The sequence below is a fragment of the Mustelus asterias genome, chromosome 20 (genome assembly GCF_964213995.1).
Source record: "Mustelus asterias chromosome 20, sMusAst1.hap1.1, whole genome shotgun sequence".
Lineage (NCBI taxonomy): Eukaryota > Metazoa > Chordata > Chondrichthyes > Carcharhiniformes > Triakidae > Mustelus > Mustelus asterias.
Genome location: NC_135820.1, coordinates 19,168,471 through 19,186,610, shown reverse-complemented (window position 1 = coordinate 19,186,610; position 18,140 = coordinate 19,168,471). Strand labels below are relative to the sequence as shown.

Here is an 18,140-nt window from a genome sequence, read left to right as displayed (position 1 = left end):
TTGCGATCCTCCTCATCTGAGCAGATCCTGTGAATACGGAGGGCTTGTCCGTAGGGGATGGCTTCTTTAACGTGTTTAGGGTGGAAGCTGGAGAAGTGGAGCATTGTGAGGTTATCCGTGGGCTTGCGGTACAGTGAGGAGCTGAGGTGAATGTCCTTAGCGGAGATGCATGTGTCCAAGAATGCAAGCGATTCCGGAGAGTAGTCCATGGTGAGTCTGATGGTGGGATGGAACTTGTTGATGTCATCATAGAGTTGTTTCAGTGATTGTTCACCATGAATCCAAAGGAAGAAAATGTCATCGATGTATCTAGTGTATAGCATCGGTTGAAGGTCCTGTGCGGTGAAGAAGTCTTGTTCGAACCTGTGCATGAAGATGTTGGCATATTGAGGTGCGAATTTGGTCCCCATGGCTGTTCCGTGTGTCTGGATGAAGAACTGGTTGTTGAAGGTGGAGATATTGTGGTCCAGGATGAAGCGGATGAGTTGTAAAATTGCATCTGGAAACTGGCACTTGTCGGCGCTGAGCACTGAGGCCGTTGCAGCAATGCCATCGTCATGGGGGATGCTGGTGTAGAGTGCCGAGACATCCATTGTGACGAGGAGTGCTCCTGGTTCAACTGCTCCATGTGCGCTGAGTTTCTGTAGGAAGTCCTTAGTGTCGCGACAAAAGCTGGGGGTTCTTTGTACAATGGGTTTCAGGATGCCCTCGACGTAGCCGGAGAGGTTCTCACACAGGGTCCCATTGCCAATACAATGGGACGGCCGGGTGTGTTTGCCTTGTGTATCTTCAGGAGGCAGTAGAGATCTCCAACGCGGGGAGTGCGTGGGATGAGAGCACGGAGGGTGCTCTGAAGGTCCGGATCAAAGGTCTTGATCAGAGTGTTGAGTTGGCGGGTGTGTTCTTTGGTCGGATCTGCGGGTAACTGTCTGTAGTATTCCTCGTTGTTTAGTTGTCGGTACACTTCTTTGCAGTAATCCGTTCTGTTCAGTATGACGATGGCCCCTCCTTTGTCTGCTGGTTTGATGACAATGTTGTGGTTGGTCTTGAGAGCGTGGATGGCGTTGCGTTGTGCTTGGGTGATGTTCGGGGCTGTCTTGTGAGTGCGGCTGATGAATTTGGTGTTGACGCACCTCCTGATTGCTTGGGCATACATGTCAAGTCGAGGGCAGCGGCCTTCCGGAGGAGTCTAATTCGACTCTTTCCTCTTCGGATGCACTGCAGATCGCTCCGTCGGCTGTTCCGGTTCATTGGCTGTCTCATTGTGTTCGCTGTTGGCCTCTTGGGGTTTGTGGAAGAACTCCCTCAGCCTCATTCGCCTGATGAATTTCTCTGTGTCTGCTGCGAGACTGATGGGATCAATTTTGGTGGTGGGGCAAAAATTGAGCCCTCGGCTGAGAACTTCGATTTCATCTGGTTGAAGTGTGTCGTCGGACAAGTTGACAATGGACTTCCCTGCAGTGGTACTGTTTTCTACTGTGGTACCGGGGGAGGCTTGGCTGCTGCTGGTGGTGATGCCGAGTTTCTCAAGTTTCCTGTTCTTGGTGTGCATGTAGATGGCGTAGTTCCTTTGTCTCGTCTGCTTGGCAGAGTTTCGCAGCTGGTCTGCGTCCTGAACGCAAGTTGAGAATATGGATTCGATCTTGGTTTCCAGGCTGCGGTGTTTGCTGTAGAGCTGGTGTATGAGGTGGTTGAGGAGGGTGAGAGAGGTGTGACGGCAAAGTCTCTCAGCGTAATCTGTGTTATAGGTTGACCTGAGTGGGTTCGTGATCCATAGTCCTCCACAATACCGCCTCCTCTTTCAGCCACACAGAAAGACATGGGGCCTCCCTTGCCTCAGGATTTCCCTTCCTCTCCCCCCCCCCCCCCTGCCTCCCCCCCACCGAAAACTGTGGTCTCTGTGACAAAGAATTTGGGAACATTCTGGGGCTGTGGGTGGACATTGGGCCCCTCTTCTTTATTGGCCCTTTTCCTCTTGAAAACGGACGAGACCGGGAATATTGCTCAGAATTCAGCAGGTGTTTTGGAAGTGAACATTTATCGGTTTAGAGATCAAGGAAGGTGAGGCAAATAAAAACAATGGTTAAACCAATAAAACGAGCAGCCAATCGTGGCACAGTGATTAGCATTGCAGCCTTACAGCGCCAGGGGCCCAGGTTCGATTCCCGGCTCGGGTCACTGTCTGTGTGGAGTCTGCACGTTCTCCCCATGTCTGCGTGGGTTTCCTCTGGGTGCTCCGGTTTCCTCCCACAGTCTGAAAGACGTGCTGGTTAGGTGCATTGGCTATGCTAAATTCTCCCTCAGTGTCCCCAAACAGGGGCCGGAGTGTGGAGACTAGGGGATTTTCACTTCATTGCAGTGTTAATGTAAGACTACTTGTGACTAATAAATAAACTTAAATTTCACATAGAGAAGATTAGGAAAAGTTAATAATGAGGTTTACCAAAGGATATTGCTGTAAATTTGAATGGGATATAAAGTCAATGCCTGAGACAGAGTCAATAAATCTTAGTTGCTGATGATCCAGTCCAGCAAACCATAGCTGCCTGTTTTGTCGATTGACAGTTGGTGAGCTGATATATGTTGGATGTAGTATTGCTTATAAACTGTTTTGTTTCTTTTTGCTGAATACAGTCACCTGAGGTGAGATCTATGTACACTGAGAAACACGATGTTAGATTAACAATGAATTCTTCCAACAAGATCAAAGCAACATGCTGCGGATGGCAGAATCTGAAACAAAAACAGAAAACTCTGGAAATCTCAGCAGGTCTGACAGCATCTGTGGAGAAAGAATAGAGCCAAACTTTCGAGTCTGGAAGACCCTCCTTCAGAGCTCTTCAGAGCCAGCTCTGACAAAAGGTCATCCTGGTTCGAAACGTTGGTTCTATTCTCTCTCCACAGATGCTGTCAGACCTGCCGAAATTTTCCAGCATTTTCTGTTCTTGATTTTTCAGCAAGTCTATTTACTGGCGCGGTTACCCGCACTCGGGCCTTGAAATCTGCTTACCACGGCTATAGGCTGTCCCTTCAGAGAGGGCAATTAGTCAACAGGTACTTGCAATCCCGGCCCTATCCACATACTGAGAGTGAATGGTGCTGTATCAGTGTACGTTCACTCTCACTCAGTGTCGAGCTGCTAGTCTGATCGACACAGATGGCATGGCGACACGATGGCACATGGTAGCACTGCTGCCTCACAGTGTCAGGGACCCGGGTTCAATTCTGGCCTCGGGCAACTGTCTACGTGGAGTTTGCACGTTCTCCCCGTGTCTGCGTGGGTTTCCTCCAGGTGCTCCAGTTTCCTCCCATGGTCCAAAAATGTGTGGGTTAGGTTAATTGGCCACGTTCAATTGCCCTTTAGTGTCAGGGGGATTATGAGGGTAAATACATGGGGTTATGAGGATAGGGCCTGGGTGGGATTGCTGGTGTGGGCTCGATGGGCTGAATGGCCTCTTTCTGCACGTAGGAATTCTATGATTCTATGAGATGAAGTAGTATGGGGCCTTGTAAAGCTTCTCACTTCAGTTGCACTCTCTGTGCTGTGGTGATTTTTAAACCAATGGTTGCATGCCTTCACTAGTAGTCCAGTGACTGCCCAGATTATTTGAATAAATAAAGGTAACAGCATTCAAGATAACCTTACCAGGGAGATTGGCTTCAGGCCCACATTTGAAGTTGCAACGTTTACCAACCCAACCCAGAACTGATCTCCATCTATCAGTCACTTACTATTGCAACACCGCATTTAACAACAGTGAGATCTTGCTAGAAAAAACAGTGGAACAGATTGCAAACACCCAGAACAGATGGAGAGATTGCTGCTCCACCCAATATAGTATCTACTGATACAGGTCATTGCTCCCAATTTATTTATGTAGAAACTAGTGACTTTATACACTACTGTTCATTCATCAAAAATTATCTCGTGTTCGAGTTCCTATCTGAAGATATTTTGCATCCAGGGAGATATTCAGCTGGAAGGAGAGTATGAAGGATCAAACATCAAGAAGCAATAGAAATTTTCCATCAGCATCAACATCTCAAAAAGATATTTGTCTACACTTCCTGCACAGTAGTCAATCAATAGCGTCCTCACTTTGAATGGAAATTCTAGACTGCAGAGCACTCTGGTAAGTGTCCTAACCAACACTTATCCTTCAATGCATATTGTTAAATTGAATTTGCTGGCCAATATGGCATTTTTGTTTGTGGGATCTTGCTGTGTGCCAGTTGGCTGCTGAATATCTGACATTTTAGAAGGACTGGAAGGTAATTTGGGACGTTCCAAAGTTGGAATCATAGATTTTCACCTGTATATGGCATGGTACCACAGTGGTTAGCACTGATGCCTCACAGCGCCAGGAAACCGGGTTCGATTCCCGGCTTGGGTCACTGTCTGTGCGGAGTCTGCACATTCTCCCTGTGTCTGCGTGGTTTCCTCCGGGTGCTCCGGTTTCCTCCCACAGTCTGAAAGACGTGCTGGTTAGGTGCATTGGCCATGCTAAATTCTCCATCAGTGTAAAATTATCATTTTTATTTTAAAATGGGCAAGGCGTTACCCTGAGTAGCCATGGCTCGTACCAGAGGATTTTCTAACCTACAGACAAACCAATTGAGTCTTATTATCTTTTCAAAAAGGTGCTAATGCCCCTTCCTGGCACTGCACAAAGCTTATTTCCATTTCTAAAGAAGAATTCTGGCCAATAGAGATGGTTGCGTCTCCGAGGACAAAGGCAACTGTTTGTGGCTCCTAATATCCAATGTGGTGTTAATAACCCGGCCATTACCTGCTACAAAACACAATGTGTTTCAACTAGGAGCCTTGTTAATCTACCTGAAACCACCCTGTCACATGACTGAGACCGGAGCTGTCTGAATTCCTTTAATCAATAAGCTGTTAGATTCTATCTTCAGTCATTGTTTGACCTCCAAAGAGAACAAGACACCAGACAGCAGCCTGTGTCTGTCCATCATCTCACCATCAAACAGGTAACAGCAGAAGGAGCTCTGTCCAGTTGCAAGCACCTGGCCCCCATCTACACTGCCAATTACTGGAACATTGGAACTGATGCCTTCAAGACTAATTCAACTCGACATGCGTTCTCTCCTCGTGGGGATCGGACTTCTGGAAAGTCAAATCACCCTGGGCAGTCAACCAACCTACCTTCTTAAGAAACACTCTATTGGACTTTTGATTCTGGACTCAGGTAAAACTATAACTTGTACTTTTTATTGTGGTCTAACCCTCCACCCCTTTCTTTCCTCATTTTTTTTGCTTTTGTGTGTTCACATGCTAACTACTGGCAGACATTTTGTACCATCCATGGAGCTGACAGGTTTTTAAACAAAGAATCGTGCAGTGTGAGTAAAGTTTTGGTTAAGTTGCGAATTTGCAGTGAGGTTTCATGAAAGTTTTTTCTTATTTTGTTGCGAGTGCAAAAGGGGCACATGTTGTGAAGCCCCATTCCCATGTTGTGTGTGTGTGTGTGTGTGTGTGTGTGTGTGTGTGCGCGTGCGTGCGTGTGAATATACATGAAATAAACCAACCCTTTTATTTTATCTTATCTCGGGTTTGCTGTCGAGCTATTCATTGAGGATTGGACCACTCCAAATGTAAGGGGTAAATACAATCATTTATAGAGGGGAGAATCAGAAACTAAAACCACCTTTCTGTTTATGGATGGGTAATGAGAAAAGAACTCAGGGCCGTTTAAATGAACCCCCACTCCACCACCCCTCTTGTCTGCAACAGAAATTGGGGGCTCAATTCCAGGAGAACCCAATTTGAATTTGACAACAAGTTAAGAGAGGAGCCAAATTAAAGATAGAAGAATCAATTGGAAGCTGAAAGAGGGGATATCGATGGCTGGAACTTATTTTAAGACAGGAAACTTAGCAAATTTCTTGTCCTAAAATAAAGAAAATGGCAACATTTGATGGTCTTCTGACCAGTTGACTCAGTATAAATGAGAATCTGTCGGGAATTGTGGGAAGCTTGGAATGGCCCAGGGTGAGGTCTCAAGTGTTGGAGTAATGAAATTTCTTTATTAAACTTTTTTATTTGATTTATAAGTTGGAATAAATTTTGTTTTATTTTATTGCCGACAGCTGACGAGTTCCTTCCTGAGAATCAACAGACCAGACCAGGTAAGGATGGCAGATTTCCTTCCTGAAAGAACATGAGTGAACCAGACTGGGTTTTTCCAACAATCAACAATAGTTTCATGGTCATCAGTAGATTCTTAATTCCAGATATTTTTAATTGAATTCAAATTCCACCATCTGCCATGATGGGATTCGAACTCGGGTCGCAAGAATTTCAGCTGAGTTTCTGGATTAATAGTCCACATAATACCACTAGGCCATCGCCTCCCCTCAGCTCAGTCTTAAATTGAGACTTCCTACTTTTAAACTATGTCTCTTCGTTCTAGATTCCGCTATGAGATGAAACATCCTCTCAGCATTTACCCTGTTCAGCCCCCTCAGATATTAAAACTTTCAATAAGATCGCATCTCATTCTTTTAAACTCTCACCAGCATTGGCCCAACCTGTACAACCTTTCCTCATAAGACAACCCTTTCATGCAGGAATAGAATCCCTGCGGTGCAGAAGGAGGTCATTTGGCCCATCGAGCCTGCACTGACAATAATCCCAGCCATGCCCTATCACCATAACCTGATGTATTTGCCCTGCTAATCCCCCAGGCACGAAGGAGCAATTTCACGCGGCCAATCCACCTAACCCGCACATCTTTGGAGTGTGGGAGGAACAGGAATCAGCCGAGTGAAGCTTCGCTGGACTGTTTCTAAATGCAGCAAGAATCATTCTTGTGATAAAGTCCGACATTTCTTTAGCCTCCCTAAATGCTTGCTATACCTGCATGTAACGTTTTGAGATTTGTGTACAAGGACACCCAGTGCCTATGTACTGCAACATTATGCAGTATCTCTCCACTCAAATAATATTCTACCTTTCCATTCCTCCTGCCAAACTGGACAACTTCACATTTTTTTCCCACATTATACTGCATCTGTCATTTTGTTTCCAGACTCCTCTTTGCAACTTGCTTTCTTATCTATCTTTCTATCATCGGCAAATTTGGCTACAATACATTCAGTCCCTTCATCCAAATCATTAATATAGATTGTGAGTTATTTGAGGTCCCAGACCTTTGTGGCACTCCAATATTTGCAGTCTGCAAACCTTAAAATCACCCATTTATCCTGGCTCTCTGTTTCCTGTTGTTACGATCCCAGTTGTTATAACTGGACTTATATAAAACTAAAGGAGTGGCACAGTGGTTAGCACTGCTGCCTCACAGCGCCAGGGAACCGGCATAGGGAGACCCGCACAGTTTGTTGGTGATTTGGACACCTAAACACTTGAAGCTTTTGACCATTTCTACTTTGGGGGGGGGGGGGGGGGGGGGGTAAATATGTGGGGTTTCGGGGATAGAGCCTGGGTGGGATTGTGGTCAGCGCAGTCTCGATGGGCCAACTGTACACTGTAGGGGTTCTATGATTCTACTCCCTTCTACTTAACAATACGCAGATTTAAAGATTAATGTGGATTATTTTATTTTACTTATATTTTGTGTCACAAATAGGTTTACACTAACACTGCAATGAAGTTACTGTGAAAATCGTCCCGTCATCACACTCCAGCACCTGTTTGGGTACACTGAGGGAGAATTTAGCATGGCCAATGCACATAACGAGCACATCTTTTGGACTGTGGGAGGAAACCGGAGCATCCGGAGGAAACTCACGCAGACACGGAGAGAACGTGCAGATTCCACACAGACAGTGACCCAAGCCGGGAATCGAACCTGGGTCCCTGGCGCTGTGACGCAGCAGTGCTAACCACTGTGCCATCGTGCTACCCCAGTGTATATCTTGAGCTACAATGGTCACTTTGACACAAAGTTCCTTTTAAGCACAAGATGACTGTGGCCACACACTCAGCTCTGAACCCAAGTTAGTCTGTGGATTTCTCCTCAGAAATACTCCAGATGATTGTCACACGAGAGGTTCCAAACTCCACTCCCAAAAACAGGCTTTAAAATCTTCTCTCATAATTATGCTTTCTCTGAGCAGTTTCCATTCCGAAATCCAAATGACACTTTTAAGACCATAAGAATCAGAGCAGAATTAGGCCACTCGGCCCATCAAGTCTGCTCTGCCATTCAATCATGGCTGATATTTTTCTCACCCCCATTCTCCTGCCTTTTCCCCATAACCCCTGATCTCATTATTAATCAGGAACCTATCTATCTCTGTCTTAAAGACACTCAATGACCTGGCCTCCACAGCCTTCTGCGACAAAGAGTTCCACAGATTCACCAATCTCTAGCTGAAGAAATTCCTCCTCATCTCTGTTTTAAAGGATTGTCCCTTTAACCTGAGGTTGTGCCCTCTGGTTCTAGTTTTTCCTACTCGTGGAAACATCCTCTCCACGTCCACTCTATCCAGGCCTCGCAGTATCCTGTAAGTTTCAATAAGATCCCCCCTCATCCTTCTAAACTCCAATGAGTACAGACCCAGAGTCCTCAACCGTTCCTCATAAGACAAGCTCTTCATTCCAGGGATCATCCTTGTGAACCTCCTCTGGACCCTTTCCAAGGCCAGTACATCCTTCATTAGATATGGGGCCCAAAACTGCTCACAGTTTTGCTGCTCACAATACTCCAAATGGGGTCTAACCAGAGCCTTATACAGCCTCAGAAGTACATCACTGCTCTTGTATTCTAGCCTCTCGACATAAATGCTAACATTGCATTTGCCTTCCTAACTGCTGACTGAACCTGCACGTTAACCTTAAGAGAATCTTGAACAAGGACTCCCAAGTTCTTTTGTGTTTCTGATTTCCTAAGCATTTCCCCATTTAGAAAATAGTCCAGTCCTCCTTCCAAAGTGCATTACCTCACACTTTTCCACATTGTATTCCATCTGCCACTTCTTTGCCCACTCTCCTAACCTATCCAAGCCCTTCTGCAGCCCCTCTGCTTCCTCAATACTACCTGTCCTTCTACATATCTTTGTATCATCTGCTTATTTCTAATGTTTACCAATACAAATATAAATCCCTTAAAACTAACTTTGTTTTCCGAACATTGTGAGTTACCTAATTGTATCCATGATAATATATCACCATGACATCATAAATTTTATCTTCTGTAGTAATCTTTTGTATGGCACTCCCCAATTTGAAAATACAAATACATTAAATCTACTCGTTTCCCTTTATCCACCCTGTCTGTTACATCCTCAAAGAACTCTAATAAATTTGTTAAACACAATCTCGCTTTCACAAAACCATGGTGATTCTGGCTGATGGTGTTATGATTTTCTAAATATCCCACTCCTTCCACCTTAACAACAGATTCCAGAATTTTCACAATGCTAGATGTTAGACTAACTGGCCTATAGTTTCCTGTTATTTGTCTCCCTCCTTTCTTGAGTGGAGACATTACAGGGCCGATTCTTCCAGCTCGCTTGTAGTGCAAGTTAACAATAGCTCACCACCTACAGTGAGCTGGCAGCCCGACCCCACCACTGAGGCCCCCCAGAGGATCGGGTGCTGGGGCGTGTGCCCCATTGGCACTGTCCACCGGGCATCAGGCAGGGCCAAGGGGGTGGGGTCTAATGGATGCGGGGTCTAATTGGGAGGGGCCTCTGGGTGAGAGATCAGTGGAGGTGAAGGATCCCGTTGCAACTCTGCACTTGGTGGTGACAGAGGGAAGGAGGCCAGTGATTGGTCGGGGGGGTGTGGAGTCAGGAGATTGGAGCTGTTGGGGGTGGGGGAGAGATTGGGGCAGGGGAGGTTGAAGCTGGCGCGAACATGTTCGGGGGCTGGCGATCAGGCTGTGGGGGAGTCGCATGGCCGGTAATGAGGGGTTGCAGGACTGGCCAACGATCGGGAGGCCGGCAGTGTAGAGTCACAGAGTATGTGTCGATCTCGGCACTGACAGATCGGTGCATGCGCAGTGTCCTGCTCAGTGCTATGCTGCCAGCCTCTCCAGGGAATAGGCCCCTGCCCCTGGTTTCTGGAGTGAATCATGCTCGTCCATTCTGCAGTGCACAGAGTGTGGGAGATTCATTTTGAAACTCCCGTTGAAAAAACACTGGGATTTACTCCAGTTTTTATGCAAATTCAACACCTAGAACTTTTTTGGGAGAATCACCCCTCACATTTGCAGTGCTCATCCCATTAGTTTTTCCAGTATTGTTGTCTCCCCCCTGGTGGATGCAGAAGCCAGGGCAGGAGGGGATAAGGTAAAATCCTGGCCCTGGACTTCTACAGGCCCTTCCCAGGACACCACTTGTACAGGAAAACTCTTCAGGTAGAGAGGGAGGAAAATGTTCAAGGAATCCTCTTGGTGTTTCTCGATTGTAATTGGTATCTGCATGCACACACTGTCGTGCTGCACATGCCCAATACAGAGTTGGCATGGTTGGAATGTGCAGTGACAGACATGAGGGAGGAGCAGCACTAGTGGCCGGTGCTAATTCCCTCCTGGCTTGGGCAGCTGGATTGGAGGGGCCCGAGGATGGACTCCAGTAATATCCCAGGACACTGAGGCCCGGCATGGGGTGGAGGAGGCAATTTGAATTTGGGTCTGGCAGCAGAGGCAGTGACAGCCCTCAGGCCTGGGTCTGGGAGCTTGGGCCCACATGTTTGACAGACCAGATGGAGAGTGGGACTCGGGGACCCATCAGGTATTGATTCTGGGCTGGACTAAACAGGGCCCTCTGGGGAGGGGGGTGGGCTCCAGGCACGGTTGAATGAGGGGTAGATATCTGGGGAGGGGTTGAGTGGGTGGGGAATGGGCGTTTGGGGAGGGCTGAATGGGAGCTCTGGGGTTGTCCAGGAATGTCTGGGAGTGCAGGGGGGGTTTAGGGTAATCTGAGCAAGTTGTTCCCCTGGCCAACTTGCACCGCCCTCTTCTCAGGTGTCATCAATTCTCACTCCTATCTCCCACTCTGCTTCTCAAGTAAATTGTTGCTTATTTCTTTGCCCCAGAGTTGGCCACCCTGTTTGGTTTTTTTCTGAAGAAGGGTTGATCCCCTGGCCTGGTGATGGTGAGGGTTATGCCAGGCCAAGATTATGGGGTTGGTGGCTGTAGACCAATTTTCTGAAATCCCTCAGCACCTCATGGATCCCCAGTTTTGAGTTGTTTCAACTGTACAAAATCTATCCCATTTAGCACGGTGGTAGTGCCACATGACACGATGGAGGGTTCCTCAAGGTGAAGACAGGACGTTGACTCTACAAGGACTGCACGGTGGTCACTCTTACTGATATGGACAGATGCATCTCTGACAGGCATATTGGGGCAAGGTCAAGGAGGTTTTGCCCTCTTCTTGGCTCCCTCACTACCTGACACAGACCCAATCCAGCAGCTATGTTCTTCCGGACTTGCCCAGTTTGGTTAATAAAGGTGCTGCCAAATCACTCTTGGAGATGAATATTAAAGACCCCACCCAGAGTACAGTCTGTGCCCTTGCCATCCTCAGTGCTTCCTCCAAGTGGTGTTCAACATGGAGGATACTAATTCATCAGTTGGGGGGGTGGGGTTAGAGAGAACATGTGGTAATCAGCAGGAGGTTTCCTTGCCCATATTTGATCTGGTGCCATAAAACCTCATGGTATTTGGAGTCAAGTTTGAGGAAAATATGTCCATATGTTGTACAGAGGGCTATGCAGGATTGATGGGGATGGATGTGCTGCTATAATTTCCAATGCCTAGATCAATACCAGGTAGTCCATTAATTTCAATCCTTTTTTTACTTTTTTGTAGCAGTTTGGAATAAGTAAATGACTTGCTCAGACATTTCAGAGCCAACCACATTGCTGTGGCTGTGGAGTCACATGGAGGCCAGACCAGGTGAAGACGGCAGATTTCATTCTCTGAAAGACATTAGTGAACCAGATGGGCTGACAAGACAAACAACAGTAGTTTCATGGTTCTTATAGTTTCATGGGCTAGCTTTGCATACCAGATTTATTAACTAATTTAATCAGTTGCCACAGTGGGATTTAAATCTTTATCCCCCCCAGTGAGTTATTCCTGATCCCTGGATTACTCATCCAGTAAAATGACCACTATCCCATTTACTCTCCTGTAATCAATGTGGAAATCAAACTACAAGGTCCTCCACAAACATTCATATTTTATTCTGTAGAATGCTGAGAGGACTTTATCCACTGGATAAAGTGCCTTGATACAGTTGAATCCTTACACCCTGTTGGTCTCTTACCTTTTAAAGACAAAGTCCGATGATCAATCACTGCATTGAAAATGTATTTAAATTCTCATACACCATTACTTTATGATAGTTGAAGTTAGTAAGACCTTCTACACTTCCATGTCATAAGATTCTCAAATCCAAAGCAAGCTTCTCCCAAGGTTCACAAACTGACTTACCTTTGGTGGCTCACAGTTTTCAGGGACACACTCGCCTCTACAAAAATAGCAAAACAGGGAAAGTTGAATTCTGAGTAAACATTTAAATACTGAACCCAACATCACTTTACACGTGGCTGTACACACCTCTCTTTTCGTTCTCCCAATGTGGATTCAGCCCATTGACGCCGTGTATCTCTCTAAAGATGCTGCCAGACCTGCTGTGTATGTCCAGCATCTTCTGTTTTCATTTCAGGTTTCCAGCATCTGCAGTACTTTGGTTTTGTGTGAGAAGAGCAGAATTTGTTCCATTCAGCGAGTTGTTAATGATCTGGACTCCTCTGCCTGAAAAACTAGAAGCAGATTCAGTCATGAACCTCAAAGGGGAATTGGAGATATATTTACAAGAAAAGGATTTGCAGGGCTACAGGGAAAGAGAGTGGGGATTAATTAGATAGCTCTTTTAAAGAACTATTACAGGAATGATGGGTTGAATGGCCTCCTTTTGTATTGCATCATTCTATAATCCTATGAATTTCAACATCTGAGGACTGATGCTGTGAGAATGCTCTGCTCTGTTTAATAGAATGAACCCTTTTAATCACCGGTGGCAAAAGCATTCGTTGAATATTTTCATAGTCAAAAGGTTTTACAGCTCTTTGGCCCATATGTCTGTGCCAGCATCTAGCACCCATCAATTCGAATCCCATTTCCCCGCACTTGCTTCGTAGCCTTGTGCGCTATGGTGTTTTAGTTCCCATTTAAATGCCTTCACTCAAAGGTGATCCTCCAGCAGTACAGGATCCCCTCAGAGCTGAATTGAAGTATCAGCTTACATTACCTGCCCTGGTCTCAGAGCTGGCCTATCATCCCAAACCATCCAACTCCAGAGATGAAGGTGCCACTAATGGAGCTGTAGCAAGGGATGCTGAAACCCCTGCCATTAAGGAGTTTTTAAAACAAAGTAGACTAGTTTAAAATAGGGACCATAATGTGCCTTGTACATACATACCAAAGGTATCACGATGTGCCTCTACATATATCATACGAAGGTATTGCCTTAACCACATATATAACCAATAGTAATGAATTTTTAACAAGTATTGTAACTTTGAAATGTAGTTTTAAAGATGTTTGTGAGCTTTGGCCAAAAGCAACTACCCCACAGCATAATGGGAAAAAGCAGAACCAGAGAGGCCACATTCAAATGGAACAATGAAGTATAGAACTTAATCAGTGAAAGGCTTTGGAAGACCTTGCAGCTAAGGTACTAGATAATGGATTGAATAGAAGGAGTCAACTGCTAATTAAAATGAATAGGAGCATTCCGCTCCTCACTTGGCCTGATAAGGTGTAGCCAGTTAGACAGCATGGCTCCCTTAGTTCTCACAGTATGCAGGTGGCAGGAGCGAACCTTGAATCTGTCAGACATGTGTAAGTAGTTTGATAGGCAATGGAGGAAAGATTTTTGGGTCCAAATTGCCAATGAATTCCTAATTATGCCAGGTTGTCGGTCAAGCTGGATAATGTGTATTAATGTAATTGGACCATCCAGTTTCTATGACAGATTGGGTGGGGAATACAAATCTTCAAAAATAGTATATCAAATGTGTTCATGTAACGTAATTTTAGAGAAGTTGGAATCCATCCGGCATCTCTCTCCCAATGTGTATTGGCCAAATAAAGAACGTCTTTGACTACATATATTATATGAATATACGACTAGCTCAGTTGGTGGAGCATGACTCTTAATCTCAGGGTCATGGATCCGGGCCCCAAGCTGGGTGCCATTGTTGGGTGGCATGGACAAGTTGGGCCGAAGGGCCTGTTTCTATGCTGTAAACCTCTGGCTCTATGATTTACACTGTCTCTCAAGTTTTGTAATAGCTTCTGCTGAAGGCAGGACCCCCAGAGGGAAGCCCCCAGAATATTCCCCGAATAGGAGCCATCAGATAAAGGGTGAGAACAAGATCTAATAGCCCAGTGCGGAGTCACTATTACACCTTATTCTCCTTCACTTTCATTTACTGAACAATTTGAGATCAACAGGTAGGTCCAACCATTTATAAATGGTAGCAATAAAAATAAGGGAATGTTTTGACAAGTGTAGGATTTTGGAATCAGAGCTCAGAGATGGTGAAAAGTAATTCTTTTTGACAAAGCTTTAGGAGCAGGTGCAGTGCAATGAACAAGAAAGGGATCAGAACTTACATTGAACCCTTACAGTGCAGAAGGAGGCCGTTCAGCCCATCAAGTCTGCACCAACAACAATCCCACCCAGGCCCTATCCCCATAGCCCCACATATTTACCCTACTAATCCCCCTGATACTAAGGGACAATTTAGCATGCCCAATCCACCTAACCCGCACATCTTTGGAGTGCGGGAGGAAACCGGAGCACCCAGAGAAAATCCACGCAGACATGGGGAGAACATGCAAACTCCACACAGACAGTGACCCAAACCCAGATCCCTGGACTGTGAGGCAGCTGTGTTAACCACTGTGCTACCGCCCGCCCCAGTGAAATGCATCTAACCCAATCACACGGTCAAAACCAAGCAGCGAGTCTCACTCTCCACATTATCAGGGCTTCTGGGTCACCCTGAGCCTGCCGCTCCCATTCCCAGTCCCTGATTGGTGAATTGACAGAGCAATTGTGATAGCTTTTATTTCTGAATGGGGTCCTCTTGGCGTTGGACGAGGGTTTTGATGAGCTCAAGTCCAGTGACCGGTCACATTGACACCTGACCCCACTTCACATGGATGTAACCAGGGATGCGATTCCTCTGCGCAAACCCCCCCACCTCCCCCCACTCCCTAACATTCAGGAAAGTCATGGAGGAGCCCATCTCATTGTAGGGTGAGATACCTTGAGCAGCGCAAACACCTCCGAACCTCTACAGCACGATTAGGTACCGCTCCTTTAAACATTTCAAGTCCTGATACCTGAAGCCTTGAAACGTTTAAAGGAATGTCAACCAGCAACAACTGGGCAACAAAAAGATCCATTTCACTGTGGCATGCAATGGTGTTTGAGTTCCCCACGCAGCATGACAAGCAATGAAAACAAAGGACTTCTATGTAAACAAAATTATTTCATCACAAATGTACAGTAAATGTCCTCATCTTTTTTGTAAAGAGCAGAGTAATTTAAATCTCTATCCTCATGCCTAAGTGAGTGATGACAGACGGATCCATGACAGGAATTTATTATTGTCTTAATTCAGTTTTTATAACAGCACTGTAGAAGGAGCAGGTCCTGGATTCCATGTCACTCATCACCAGCTCTTACAGTCGGTATTCGATCAAGTGCTTGCGAAACAGAAAGACATGGTCTCTCGGCCACCTTATTGTCTCCTGACTGCTCTGGAAGCTCTTGAGCATGGTTGAGTTGCTGTGGGTAAGAGTGCTTTTATTTCACAGCTTTGTTTCAGATTGACAGGACCTACCCAGTACAGTAATACAGCTGTTGACACATTTGACAAGCGATCCTAGCTCTGTACGGACAGAAGCCTTCAGGGATGGTGAGGCGAGGGAGCTAAAACTAGTTTAATTTAGCTGCACTGATGCCTTGTGTTGATGTTGTTTTAGCTGCAAGGCTGCTTTATTTTGCTGTTAACTTAATTGTACTGACCCCTAGCGTTACTTTAGCTGCTGCGAGCACTTCTGTTCCAGTTAGATTTTTAAATTTTATTTATTAGTCACAAGTAGACTTACATTCTCACTGCAATGAAGTTACTGTGAAAATCCCCTGGTCACCACACTCCGGCGCCTGTTCGGGTAGACTGAGGGAGAATTTAGCATGGCCAATGCACCTAACCAGCACGTCTTTCGGACTGTGGGAGGGAACCGGAGCACCCGGAGGAAACCCATGCAGACATGGGGAGAACATGCAAACTCCACACAGTCACCCAAGCCAGGAATTGAACCCGGGTCCCTAGCACTGTGAGGAAGCAGTGCTAACAACTGTGCCACCGTGCTGCCCCCACTTGACATGTGAGTTGGTGCAGGCTTGGCCAATATAGCCCCTTCTGTCTGCGTGAACTTAGCTGCAGTGGCCTCCAGTGTCCATGCTAGTTTAAGAGTAGTGGTTCGTTATATTGGTAATAGCTTAGATTAATCTGGTAGCATTCATTTGAGGGTGATAGTTGAGAGCCAGTGATCCCCTTTGTGGATAGTTTCGATTCAATACCCCAAAGCTGATGCCCTCCCTCCTCCACCCTTTCCAGCCACATGCTTAATTTCTGTTTTCTCCTATTTCTCACTAGAATGTGGGACTGGGGGTAATTACTGCTTTAGACATCCTACTTTTCAATCTCTTTCCTAGTTCTCTAAAATCTGCTTTAAGGTCCTTATTCCCTTTCCTACCTAAATCATTCGTACCCACGTGGACCATCATCTCTGGCTGATCACCCTCCTCCAGAAGAATGAAGGACATGGGGTGGCACAGTTATTAGCACCGCTGCTTCACACCGCCAGGGACCCTGGTTCAGTTCCAGCCTTGGGTCACTGTCTGTGTGGAGTTTGCATGTTCTCCCTGTGTCTGCATGGGTTTCCTCCGGGGGCTCCAGTTTCCTCCCACAGTCCAAATATGTGGTTAGGTGGATTGGCCGTGCTCAATTGCCTGTTAGTGCCCCAAGATGTGTAGGTTGGGGGGATTAGCGGGGAAAATACATGGGGTTACGGGGAAAGGGCTTTGATAAGATGCTCTTTCGGAGAGTTGGTGCAGACTCGATGGGCCAAATGGCCTCCTTCTGCACTGTAGGATTCTAAGTCGAATGCACTGCAGCCGCTCCATGACATCCTTGACCCTGGCACCAGAGTAGCAATGAACTATCTTGGATTCACGTCTCTACCTACAAAAATGCCTGTCTGTTCCTCCAATGCTCAATCTCCGATCACTGTTGCTCTTCCTGTCTTGTTTCATTCCTGTACAGCTCAACTGCCACAAACATGGCTCTGGCTTCACTCCGAGAAACCAATGCCCTCACTAGTACCCAAAAAGGAAAACTGAGAAACGAGCAGGACCTCAGGGGATTCCCGTTCAGCAGCTCCCAGCCTCGCTACAGTGGCACCATCCACCATTTGAGCTCCGATACCTGAAGCTTAAGTTTCTGCAGCTGGTGAAATGTACTGCACTTGTGGTTGCTTAGGTCATGGGTAGGATCCATCATTTCCCACATACCACAGAACTCGCATTCCAAGTGACAAAGCGACCCTGCCATACCTTAGCTTTACTTCAGTTGCATTAACTTTATTTTACTTGGTTATTACTTAATAAAGCTTACTAGTATTGATAAATCTGGCTGATAATGAACACAATGAATGAAGTGTAATAAACCTAACTTAAAGCACTGAATTTCTATGGGACATAATTCATTACTCTCTTAGTCTACATTTCAAAGTAATTAACACGAATTGAACGAATGACTCAACTCACTTGAATCAACTCACCAACGAACGGATCAGAGGTGAGCTGGCAAGGTGGATACAAAACTGGCTCGGTCAAAGAAGACAGAGGGTAGCTGTGGAAGGGTGCGTTTCTGAATGGAGGGCTGTGACAAGTGGTGTTCCTCAGGGATCAGTGCTGGGACCTTTGCTGTTTGTAATATATATAAATGATTTGGAGGAAAATGTAACTGGATTGATTCGTAAGTTTGCGGATGACACAAAGGTTGGTGGATTTGCGGATAGCGATGAGGACCATCGGAGGATACAGCAGGATATAGA

General features: G+C 46.0%; 1 long non-coding RNA gene across 1 annotated transcript; it reads left to right on the top strand.

Moving 5' to 3' along the window:
- Nucleotides 1–5,568: 5,568 nt before the first annotated feature.
- On the top strand, nt 5,569–17,703 carry LOC144508421 (uncharacterized). The gene is made up of 3 exons (XR_013500279.1): nt 5,569–5,616; nt 6,112–6,150; nt 17,348–17,703. It is a non-coding gene; the product is annotated as an uncharacterized LOC144508421 (long non-coding RNA).
- Nucleotides 17,704–18,140: the final 437 nt, after the last annotated feature.